At 27.6% G+C, this 13,178-nt stretch overlaps 2 long non-coding RNA genes across 5 annotated transcripts; one reads left to right on the top strand and one right to left on the bottom strand.

Moving 5' to 3' along the window:
* Positions 1 to 305: 305 nt before the first annotated feature.
* Positions 306 to 13,136, bottom strand: LOC149058123 (uncharacterized). Its single transcript, XR_016190251.1, has 2 exons — positions 12,893 to 13,136; positions 306 to 1,094 (listed from the first exon to the last, which is right to left on the bottom strand). It is a non-coding gene; the product is annotated as an uncharacterized LOC149058123 (long non-coding RNA).
* LOC149058124 (uncharacterized) lies at positions 4,524 to 11,427 on the top strand. 4 transcript variants are annotated; one of them, XR_016190248.1, is made up of 6 exons: positions 4,525 to 4,813; positions 7,610 to 7,755; positions 8,695 to 8,876; positions 9,095 to 9,206; positions 9,522 to 9,575; positions 10,591 to 11,427. It is a non-coding gene; the product is annotated as an uncharacterized LOC149058124 (long non-coding RNA). The 4 variants fall into 4 exon arrangements; XR_016190249.1 differs by lacking the exon at positions 8,695 to 8,876 and having other exon boundaries at positions 4,529 to 4,813; positions 10,598 to 11,427; XR_016190247.1 differs by lacking the exon at positions 8,695 to 8,876 and having other exon boundaries at positions 4,529 to 4,813.
* Positions 13,137 to 13,178: the final 42 nt, after the last annotated feature.

Genomic DNA, 13,178 nt, shown 5'->3' with positions numbered 1-13,178 from the left:
TGATTTATAAATATCTAAATATCTAATCTTATAGTTCTATGAATGTGTAACATAATATTAACACAATAATAATATAAGTTATGGATTTTTTTTTGTTTTTTTATTTTTGAAGTGTAACAAATTAACGTTGAGACAAATGAAAGTAATATATTAATTTTTAATATAAATATATAATACTTATAATTTATAATGAATATATATAAATAATAAATATGCATTTATATGCTCTAAAATGTCAAATATGCAAAATAAGTTTACGTATTAGTAATCTAGATTTCATGAATCGAATTTATACCATACTCGGGTATAATTGTGGTAGAACGTATAAAATATGCAAAATCATAAACAACTTAGCTCTAATTATAATGATTATTAATAAGAAAACTTACATTAAATTTACATGGTCTATTTTATATCGCGTATTTTCTTTTCAAATATGCATTACTTATCGTTACTAAAATGCAAAGTTACTAGTTCAAATTCAGAGTCTAACTCTCCCCAAAGATCTTCAATGTTATGTCGACCATCCCTGCAGAACAATAATCTATTAATATAGACAAAATTTGGGCACTAGTATTGGGAGCCCTCTCTAGGTTTATTTTCCAGGAACTGTTCATCACAATATTACCACCCGTTCTTGTATCGTTTATTCATCAATATAGCAATTTATACAAAATTGGGGATCTTGATAAACCACCCAAAAAGCTGGCACCTTTGGCCTACAGAAAACAACACTTTTTACACTACGCTTCAACTTTTCGCCTACCTGACGCGCTCTGCAGCTCCCTTCAGCTCGAGTATCGTCTCGATCACCAACCTGTCAAATGCTAGCTTCTGCTTCCCCGTCGACGTCTCAATCCACCGTATCCTAGACATATCATCTGGGAGGAGCTTCTGCTCCGGCCCCAGAATGATATTAGAGACGTCTTCGGTCGGTAGACGCTGACCGATGCACTGCTCCATTTCACACCTATACTCCACCCAGTATGGACAATAGAACAGCGTATGCTCTACCAAGTCTTCCGGCTGACCAACTTCTCGCAGTAGGAGCATTGGGGATCAGCCGCAATCCACCGCCCTCTCTAGGTCTAGACCTAGAAATGCAATAAAAAAAAAAAAAAAAATAGTGATCAAGTTGCAAAATAATTTAGTTTTTTATGTTTAACACAATATTAAAGATAGTGTGTATATTTATAGCCGTAATGTATAATCAATCATTAACCTACAATCTATTAGGACTGATTGTAAGAGTAGGTATTTATTCAAATCCTAAAAAATTTTGAAATATTATTGTGTATTTAAAAACTTGATTCTATTTTAAATTTAAGTTACCAATAGGTTTGAAAAAGCGATGATAAACAATATCCCTTCAAAGTTGTTCTTACAAATAACAGTTATTTAAAAAAAAAATTTTAAATAATGATACATTATATTTAATCAGCATCAGTCATTCCTATAAGCCTTCAGCCCTAGGATCTCATGTTTTAAATTACCATAAACATTATATGAATAAGCGGAGTCTTCGCGGACATATGGTGAGAGCGAGAGGTATGGTCTCGTGATAGGAAGATTGCAGGTATTTTATTATAATATATACAAATATAATAAAAATTATTGTATAAAATTGAAAAATTCTAGTGTGTAGGGGCAAGAAAATATTACTTAGATTTGTTATCTCCCAAAAAATTTAGTGGTAATACTATAATAATAAAATAAGTTATTCTAATGGCAATATCAAAAAATTATAAAATGGCTATAATATACTGCCCACTAAAAATTTTTAAGATATTTTCTTAGGGTTTAGCAAAAAAAAATAGCAGGGCTTGAAACCGATATTCGATACTATTTTCAAAATAGTGGCCGTTTTGGAATCCATGGATAGTAAACATTTGCATAAAAAGCGAGTATAAAAATGTAATGTCTTATCCATATAAACACAGTATTTTCCGAAGTTAAAATTTTAAATTTGTGTAACATGAAAAAATAATAATAGTTTCTTTTCCACTATTTAATAGTAAGAAATGTTCTTTTTGTTTTGTTTCAATGTTTAAAACATTTAAAGCTTGGTGTAATTCAGAAATGGATTTTGAATTTTACGCGAGGGTTTTGCGTGTCTTTTCATACATATTAACAAATATTGGCAATATTGCAGTAGTATGATATCAGATAACAGTTTAGATAGTCATATTATCCAGAATAATATTTTCTATACAGATAAAGACGCACACAGGCATAAAAATTAAAAACTTGCCGTACTAAAAGATATTATAATATATTTATATAGGTACCATATGTCCATATATAGATTATTAGGCGTAGATCTCAAAATAAACCATAGGTTTATCGTAATAAGTGTTATGATTAAATTATATTTTTTTACTTATGACAAAACTTATCATTAGGCACTTATATAGGTATGTAATAACTAATAAGTAATAACCACTATAATAACTGGGAAAATTGTTTATTATTTAACTCGATATATAGTGTGTATAATAGTGCCATAGTGTGTACCTAGACAATATATTATAGTTACTTAAAAACTATATAAAATTATTAAATCTTTTCATAAGGGTTCCTAAACTTTAAAATTTTATAATTTATAATTTTGCGGAAAAAGGAGACGTGTTTTTCTAATTTGGCGAAAAACGGAAAGGTCATTTTTGGCAGAGATCGGTGACACCCAGTTGTACACTTGTACACCGTTTATTAAACGATTGAATAAAAAACGTAAAGCCAAATATCGCATTGAAGATGTGTACACTGTACATAATTATGAACAGTTAACGAATGACAATAAAAATACGGATATCAGTAAATAAAAAGACCAAAGAAAAAATATCATTGAAAAAAATAACAATTTTTAAACTTATTTTCATTGATTATCGCAAAAAAATTGTTGTTATCAAATTATTATTATTAAATACTCAAATAATAGCATAAAAGTATGGAAAGATCTATGTAGAAAATGTACAGTAATAAAAAGTTATTTTACTTCATATTATATACCTACCATTATAGTATATCAACAAAAGTGCAGAACAAATATAGGTATATATAAATTAAATTAAATGTCAAAAGGCTTATCGGTAATAATTGGGTAATAAAAATGCAATTTATTTAGAGGTATATACATAGGACATAGGTGTGTATTCCTCTATACTCTATAATATCTAACTATATAAACTATAAACTTGAGCAACGAAAAAGAAGCCCATACAACTTCATAGAACGAAGAATAACGATGATAAATATTTTATAATTCAATTTATATTATATAATTTATATTAAATGATAAATATAATATTATGTATCATATATTATAATAGTGGCTTGGTTAGGCGTGGTCGTACCCGTAGGTACGCTAAATCTGTGGAAACTCACTGAGAGCGTACGTACCGGCGCCGCAGTTGTTAGCTCCCGGCCAGGAAAAAAATAATTTGTATTTTGTATCATTATACCTTACAGGCTTGTTAGAAAATATATCGTAGTTACTATCAGAAAATTGTATCATGAATATCAGTGTATATACAGTCCCCTTTCTGCAGTGACACTAATTTGTGACAGATCCAGAATTTAAATTTTTTTTGGAGGGGAGCACAGTCCAAAATACTTTGATCATTTTTGCACTAGATAAAACGTACAATGCGACTTTGCGAGTAAAGCTGATTACACACGAGCGTTTCAATCGCATTTTAATTGCGTCCCCATTATTTCTCAAACCCAATTAGTATGAAATAAACGCGTCCATGGAGAGAGAATCGTTTCGTGTGTATATAAACATTTGGAAAACATAGTTTAATTTTGACTTCGATCGCGACCGAACACCGAACACGCTAAAATTAAACCTGCGCGATTTATCGCGGACACTCGTGACAGAACGCCGTCTGTGTATTTCCGTTTGAATATAAGCATCAGAATGACAGAATATACATGTCACATGAACAATTTGGCACGATTATTTGCCGCGATTTGAATCGCCCCGTGTGTAACCAACTTAAGCAAGACTTTATTTAGGTCAACGGGGGAGTGAGGCCCCTCAGCCCCCTCCCTTAAATCCACCACTGTCTTTCTGTTAATTAGTGATGGTGAGATAAACAAAACGATTTTTTGTATTTAAAAATTATTACGTAAATACACAGAATAATAGAATGAACAATACTTTTATCTGGTAATCTATGTTTATTAGATAAAATCTATTTATAGATCGAGTATTTTAAAATATACCAATAACCGAACGATTTATAGTGGGTTTCACAATTTGAGATAAACCTTAAGATATATTTTAGGTATATCTTAAATCGTGATAAGTAGTGGGTACAGAACAATATTGTGATTTCAACTAAAACCGTGTGATAATAAACTATAAAAAAAAAAATAATAACTGCTATAATAACATAGAACAGTAATAATAAGGTTTTCCCATTAAGTATTTCTGAAATTATTAGATTGTACATACGCCGATAGACGATGGTTGATAATGATTTCGAGAGTGGGTTGGTGGATACTGGATAAGGAGTGGTTCAGTGGTCTGTCTCTGTTGCTCTGTTGTCTGCAGTAGTGCAGTTCTGTACTGAGTACTGACTGTACTCACTACTCACTAGTCCACTATATAGTCACTACCCAGTAACCAGTACCCAGTAGAGTACTATAGAGTATAGAGTACTAGAATGTGGTTCGTGTGGATCGACTAATTTTATTTGTCTCGTCGAACAATTGAAGGCGTTTTAGCAATATTGACTTTTACGACGCTGAGCAGTCGACTTTTTAAAAGTGCTGAATTTAGAACAATACTTCGATGAAGTTTATTGTGGTAAGTTCCTTTTAATATTTGATACATTAACAGTTTACTCTCTATAGTTATTCCCAACAAAAAAAGTTTCCATGTAGACCGCTAGACCATTAGCCAATTTTTCAATTTTCGTAGATCCCTAGTGCCTATTGAATTTTTACTAATTAATCAAGGTGCTTCTGAAAGCTTACATAGTTACATGAAGTTACTCACTTGAATAAGGTTTACTAGGGAATGAAAATTTTAAAAATAAAGAATGTTAATTTTTACGCAGTGGCTATTTTCACGTCCGACGTGAAACTATGTATTTTCACGTCCTGTCCCCCGATTGGACGTAATATTAATACTGATAGTATAACCATAAATGATAAGTGCCATATTTTAAAAGTATCTTATAGATATAATATAATAATATAACAACATTTCCCGCATAAATTTAAATATTTAAATAATATAATTATAATATAATATAATTATTATATTCTTATATATATAAGAGCAGTATACTATAGATTTGTATAGTACGAAAATCTTTTTTTTTTGTATTACAACGGATCAATATAAGATTATTTGAAATGGTATTATATATAGCAATTATGAATTAAAAATGGAATTACCAGTGACATTTTATTGATGTTTTGATGATTATAGTTATATGACTTTTAGACTGTAGTATACATTGACTACACAACTGACAACTGACTTAGTCATAAATTTTATTATTTTATCACACAATTGACATATTTATTATATACATTTTTTTAATTCCACAAAATGGACAACTATGTAAATGCTGAAAATCAAGTAAGACTGTACTATACAAATCTATAGTATACTGCTCTTATATAAATAAGTATATAATAATTATATTATTATATTATTTAAATATTTAAATTTATGCGGGAAATGTTGTTATATTATTATATTATATCTCTAATAGTGTTTTCCACCACACCGCACTATTGCACCAAGGTAGAACTGGTACAGTTCACTGATAATCGTCCCAACACGGGCTGGTGCAAATGTAGATGAAACATAAAATCTATACTTATTACTGATATATAAAGATAATAAAATATTTAATGGGTATTGCAGTACTTATCATGATAATGATAATGCGCACGAGCTCTTGGAGCACGGTGCGATTATCTTTGCACGGAGTGCAAAAAACTGACGTAGTGCATTTAGGTGAAACATAAAAAAGTCCACTCGGTGCACATTAATCTTGCAGATGGAACATAAAAATATGTCTGGTGCAGTCAGTGCAGTGTGGTGGAAAACGCTATAAGATACTTTTAAAATATGGCACCACGATTTAAGATAAGTATATCTTAAACACGGTTTAAGATAAGTATATATATATATTATGTATGTATATATATTATAAGTATATCTTAAACCGTGATCTTAAATCGTGTATGGCACTTATCATTTATGGTAGTTGATATCAGTTATACTATCAGTATTAATATTACGTCCAATCAGGGGACAGGACGTGAAAATACATAATTTCACGTCGGACGTGAAAATAGCCACTGCGTAATTTTTATTCTTACCTTTGTTTCTTTAATAATGATAATGTTTATTAATTTTTTTAAATATTTAAACGACGTTTGATACTTCAATAATTACAAAATAAAGTGAATAAGTACCTAATTCTAATGGGAATGCTGGAGTTTTTTTGAAATCTAATTGGCGAAATGATAAAATTAGATTACTTATTACCTACCTACAAAAATGCACTATACTGTCTATACTTACTAACTATAGTATAAAAATGTCATTTGTTCACATAAACAAAAACTACCTAGTTAAAATAGTTTAAAACTTCAAAAATATATTAATTATATTAAATTAAAAAATCTAGTGGGTAAGTTGTGGATGTCGCTCTGCGGTACTGTAGAAGTGTAGAGTGTAGGTTACAAGTGGGTTACTGTAGTAATGGATGGAATTAAATTTGAATCCAATTATACGATATTATATCATTGTATACGAAAAACGATTCTGAGCGGAGACGGTTTATCTGTCTAGGATATATTATTATAGATTATTAAAAATTTTTAAATCTTAAATTAAAAAAAAAAAATTTTTATGAATTTCTATTTTAAAATAATTTGCGAATTTTTGTGATTTTTATGTATTTTGTCGAAATTCAAACTTTGAATGCTTATAAAAAAAAATTGTGACTATGAATTTCTTTTATTTTTCAACTGCTATTGTTGCAATATGTTTAGAGCCTTGTATTAAATTTTCAAGCTTTTCTACCCAACAAAAATTTTTTTATCGATATTAATTTAAAAAAAAACTAATAAGTAATAATGATTGAAAATTACAAATACCTATGAATAATTCTATTTAAGTCGAAATTTTTTGAAAATTGCATGATAAATAGAATATACTTATATAAACATTCGGTGAAAATTTCATGTATCTATGGTCATTTGTATTAAAGTTACATCAAAAGCCAAAATCGATTTTATCGAAAACTGATTGTGCGTAAAATTTTCTGCTTTTCCCTTAATTTTTATTTTGTTTATCCCGATTATTTAGAAAAATATTGAGAATTTTTTACTTATTAATAAAGGTGTATCCTTATATATTAAATTTATAAAAATAAATATCCTCTCATTTTTAGTAAAATTTATCTTGCTGATTTCAAAATGTCTCCGTCATTAATGAAAAAAATGACCAACTAAGCTGTTTTTACAAGCCGACATTGTAAAATGTTGAGTTCCAATTTTAAAATATGCTGTATCATACAAATTTAATACAAATATCTTCAGTTAATTAGTTAAAAATATGTTTGATTTTTTATAGGCATTTGTCTAATGGTGATAAAGACAATAATTCAAATAAAAAATTAAAAACAGCTATAAATATAAATAATAAGTACGAGATGAACTGGAGCTATGTAAAAAATGAATACAACAATTTATTTTAATCAATCCTGCAATGAATCTAAAGTGAGTCAAAAATATAAATAAATATAGGTTTTTACACGATAAATGTGTCGTTGCACGCACCATCCCCATCGTCCTGATGGATGAAGAGCAATTCGCGTTGTTTTTTTACTTTTGAACTCCTAAAGTACCAACTAGATCATTTTCTGATCGAACGAAGTACTGAAGTCAAAAATCGAAGCACTTTTACTGCTCCAAAACGTAAAGACAGACACACAAAAAAAAACACACAGACACACACACATCATGGATCTAAAATAAGAAAAACCGAGAGAAAAGCAATATATATATACCTAGAGTCTATGTAGGATATAATACCGCCAATTATAATAATAACAAAATTTAATTATCTACAGAATTTTATTTTTTCCTTTAACAGATAACGATATAGATATGAATACTATTCCCTTGCTAATTATTACTGAAACCATGATGATGGAATTAATTCCAAGTGTTGAACATTGAGCTCGTTTAAAATCAAACATTGAACAATGGAAAAATATTATCTTGCAGATATTTTCACCCTCAGTAAATTATACTATAAAAATTCATAGGTATATAAGCAAATTATAATTTTAAAATTCATTATTCATAAAAAGTAATTGGATATTTACCTATTGTTTTACTTAATATTTGAACATTTTTTTGATACTTTTTCTTGGTTTCATGATTAAACATATTTCAACATATTTTGAATTGATTTAAAATAATTTTACCATATTTTCATTTAAAATTAAATTTCTTTTGTGGAAGTGATTGTTTTGTTTTAATTTCAGCCTGTATCATTTAGTAGTAATATTCAAATATATATACAGTAGCAGTGCCATTTGGGGGGAGCACAGGGCATACTTTAGCTTCCCTGTTTTTTTTTTTTGTGTCTTACGCCTGTATAACAATTTACAATGTCTCGATGAGGTTCAATCATTTTTTTTATAACTATAGGTATATAGTGAGTACTGTATCAAATGAAAGGTTCTTTTCTTCACTCAAATGAATAAAATTCTATCTTAGATCTTCAATGGGTGACAAACGATTAAGCGATTTAATGATCATGGCTGAAGAAAAAGAAGATGCTAACAAAATCAATTTAAATGAAGCAGCTGATATATTTTCTAAACTAAAAAGTAGAATTTAAAGATAAAATACCATAATAAATTTAAAAAAAACAATAATGCATATTAACGTGTAGAATATTGTATTATTATTTATCATAATATGTTTATAAATAAATATAATATATTAATTTTATTTGGAATAAATTGCAATGGTATAGGTTACTATACCAAAAGTTAAACTAATCTATTAATGAATAATTTTAATTCATTTAATTATATCTTTTAAGAGTTAAACTCCATACAAGTGACTTCTACACAATGTCTGTATTTACTATTTTGAAGAAAAATTGGCCTGCCACTGATATACAGATAACAAATTTATTACAAAATAATGTACGGGTAAGTCATAATAATCATGACATAATCATTATGTTATTATAAGTACCTAATTTGTTTAACTCTGTCCTTATAATAGACTATGTTATATTTAAATTATCTAATTATTCTAATTAAGTATATATAATAGTGTATACTTTTATTTCTACTTCAGAACTTTGTTTTATTTTAATCAAATATGTGTACTTAATTATCATGTTAATTCTCAATAAACTGTACTACCCCATATACCCATTGTCCTATGTTGCCGTATGGTCCCTCTTAAAAAAAAATTCTCAATAAAATATTTTAAAGAGAATAATTTATTTTAAATTTCAGTCTGAATCTTTGAGTAACATACTACCAGCGGATAATATACAAAATAATACATGGGTAAGTCATATTTTTGTTTTATCATAATAATAGGTTATAATAACCATAATAGGTTTGTCCTGTTCAACTTACAGTAATAAATCTTTTTTGAATTATTTTATTTTAATATTTCAGTGTATTCTTTTATTCCCACGTCAGAACTTCATTTTATTGTAATGAATAGGGCTAGGATTTTAATGACCCAAAAAACCTAAAAAATGACATTAAAATAACCTATAAATGACCTTTAAAAATGCCCAAAAGATAAAAAATGATTTTAAAATGTTATAAAAATGCATTATAATTATTAATTAATATTTCGGTAAAAATTATTTAAATTATATTATAAAAAAATAGCAAAAAAAATGTTAATTTAGGATTTTCTTGATATGAATAATAAAGTTTGGAGTTTGGACTTATCATGCAACGCCCAGCTTAAAATTTTCTGAAAAAAAACAAAAATACTATAAAATAAAAAATATACGTATATTTTTTTTATTCTGAAAATTACGTTTAAATTGTATTGTTGCATTGGACAATCAGTAGCTCCTTCAAATTTTCAAATACAAATGACCGCCGATTATCTGCTAGCAATGTTTTGTAGCATGGAAAACTATACTATCTCTATAATTGAAATATTGAATATGATATTATTTCTGTTACAAATTCAAAACTTTTATCGAGAACATCTAGTGTAAATGAAAATGTATAAAAATATTACCTAGATTTCAAAAAAGTATAAAAAATGCCCGTAAAATTGAAATGACCTAAAAATGCTAAAAAATGACCCTAAATCCTTAAAAGTACAAAAAATGCAAAAAAAAAGCAAAATAAAAACTATAAATTTGGACTCGTATATGACTAAATCACATTTTGTGCTTGAAAAGCTATGTCCTGTAAATCCTAAAAAAAATGCAAAATCCTATACTATCCTAGCCCTAGTAATGAAATATATGTACCTACTTACTTACTATAGGTATTTGATGTAACTATATACTTTTATGTGAATAATTTGTTTTTAATATTCAATTTGAAGCTTTTAGTAGTAACAGTGATGGCAGTAGTGGAGAAAAATCACTAGAAGAAATAACACAAAATAATGTATCAGTAAGCTATAATTTGTATTATTGAACTAAGTTCTCACTTGATTCTTTACAAATATGTTAATATGTTATCTTTAAGCAATTCATTTATACTAATACTTAAATGGATTCATTTTTTTATATTTCAATACTTAATTTTATTATACTTCAATATTGGTATCTACCAGAGTACCTACTAAGATCTATGTCTGTCAGTGGCGTGCAGAACATTTTTCAGACCTATGGAAAACTATACAATTTGACACCCATCCCACAACCATCAGGTTTTTTGCTTAATAAAAAATTGTATACATTTATATGATATTTAAAATGACCGATCAAACTAGTGCTCAGTTGCACACCCACCCACCCATATTTTCTTTGAGACGGTTACCTCAAAAAATCGCTGTTTAGCACGCCACTGATGTCTGTATTTATTTCCAATGAAATGTTTTTGTAATAATATGTAGGGATCATATACATTAAATGTAAGATTATGAACTTAACAAATTACTATATAATTTGGGTGAATTGTACAAATATTTTTTATCTTGGCTTACATAAAAAATCAAACAAATCAGAGACAGTACTGTTATTAGTCAAGAGATTGTCAGCATTCTTTGTTTTCTCTCTCTAGCACACGGACAACATAGTCTAACACATTTACACTGAATCATTTTTTTTTTTATGTTTATGAATAGTCTTAGAGTAAGGTTATGCTTTAAATAATTGAAGATTGAGGAAATGTTATTGATTTGTCTAAAATAAATATTATCTCAAAACCATTTAAACATTTTAAACATTATTTAAATTTACAAAATTTTTTTTAGAAGTCGAATGCTTTGTCAAATAACAATAAAGTACAAAAACAATACTATATATCATACTCTCAATAATATTGTCCTTTATAATTTTTGCGATTTTACTCATGTCACTCAAAGATCATAAAATAAATGATTATAGGTGAAAATGTTTTACCTATATTGTGTATGAGTCTTACAGAAAACAAACATTACGCTTACATTTACCTAATATAATAATATTAATATAATTTATTTTTATTTTTACTAGTGATATGCAATAAAAATATTTTTATACTTGAGAAAGTTTTAACATACATTTTACTAATTTTTCTCTTGTAGAAAATATTAGAACTACTAAACACTGCAAATGATGGAAAATCATTATTGCCATAATTTCGTCAAATTGGATTATTAGATAGTGCAAGTTGTATGCGCTTGTGTAATTTTATAATAAATCGAAAACTCGGAGATGATGTACAATGACGTATTCCATCGTCACATCTACATAATCTTGCATACCAAATCACTAAAGTTTTTCATAATGAATGAGCAATAACTTATTTTATTCCTTCATTTATTACAGGCTAGGCTTAAAAGGGGTAGCTTAAGGAAAGCTTCTGGATTGGTTAAATAATAGAGAAGGGACTATAGAAGATCTGGTTTGATAAATTTGTCAAGACACAGTTCAACATCTTCTGAATCTACTTTTAATTCTATACCATCTCAGAAAGGACTTGTACTATCCTACAAGTGATACTGGTGATCTATGGTAGTAGGTAGTCATTATCTTAATTATATCATATTATATATATACATAATTATATTATATATATATATATAATTATATTATATATAAGTCCAGTGTTATAAAAAATATAAAAATATTTGTACCAAAGTACTATTTACTATTTAGTACATTTTTATAAAAAAAACTGCACTTTGAGCAAAAACTCAAAAACATGCAATTTTAAGCAATATAAAACTTTTTTAATTAATCGATCTAGATCACTTGATTAGGATTTGTAGCTTGTTTCTATAGATTTTAAAAAGGGCTATAAAATGATGCAACTGCTCGGGAATCCGGTCTTCAGTTATAACTATTTGGTATCTCAATAAACAGTAAGATTAAAGTACATCGGTCAGCTATAAAATATTATTATTTATCAAGGAAATTAGGGAAATATTGAATGTACCTACAGTTTGCTGAAAATAAGAAGTTAGTATCGACTATAGTAAATAGTGTAAAATGTAATACTTTATAACTCATCGAAATTCGCGTATCTAAAAATATGATTATACTATAATTTATGCACTGTAGTCTATATTTCTATAATTATAAGTTGGTAATAAACTTGTAAATTATTTATGATTAAAAACTATAAAAATAAAGAATTGCGCTGCTGTTGTTGAAAAATAGTCTCAAGAAAAGAAAATTGTTAGGGGACCAACTTACTGTTCACATGCGGTGTTTTTTTGATGGGAATCATTATTCATTATCCGTATACTGGTTGTGATAACACTAACAATAATTTTTAATTGTTCGTTAGTTTATTAGTCGAATATTTTGATTTCTAAATGACAATTATACAATAATTGCAGTAATATTTGTATCGCGGTTATAGCAAACACATAAATTATTTTATTTATTATTTTTTTTTTAATTTAAGTAATTTAATTTATATTATCTTCATCTTGATTCAGATCATGGCCAATCGTGTTTATCAGTGTTATCAATGTAT

Source organism: Diuraphis noxia, unplaced genomic scaffold (genome assembly GCF_037042655.1).
Source record: "Diuraphis noxia isolate RWA-SAM2 unplaced genomic scaffold, SU_Dnox_SAM2 contig0002, whole genome shotgun sequence".
Classification (NCBI taxonomy): Eukaryota; Metazoa; Arthropoda; class Insecta; order Hemiptera; family Aphididae; genus Diuraphis; species Diuraphis noxia.
Note: the sequence above shows the minus strand (reverse complement) of the source record. Positions and strands in the feature narration are given on the sequence as shown.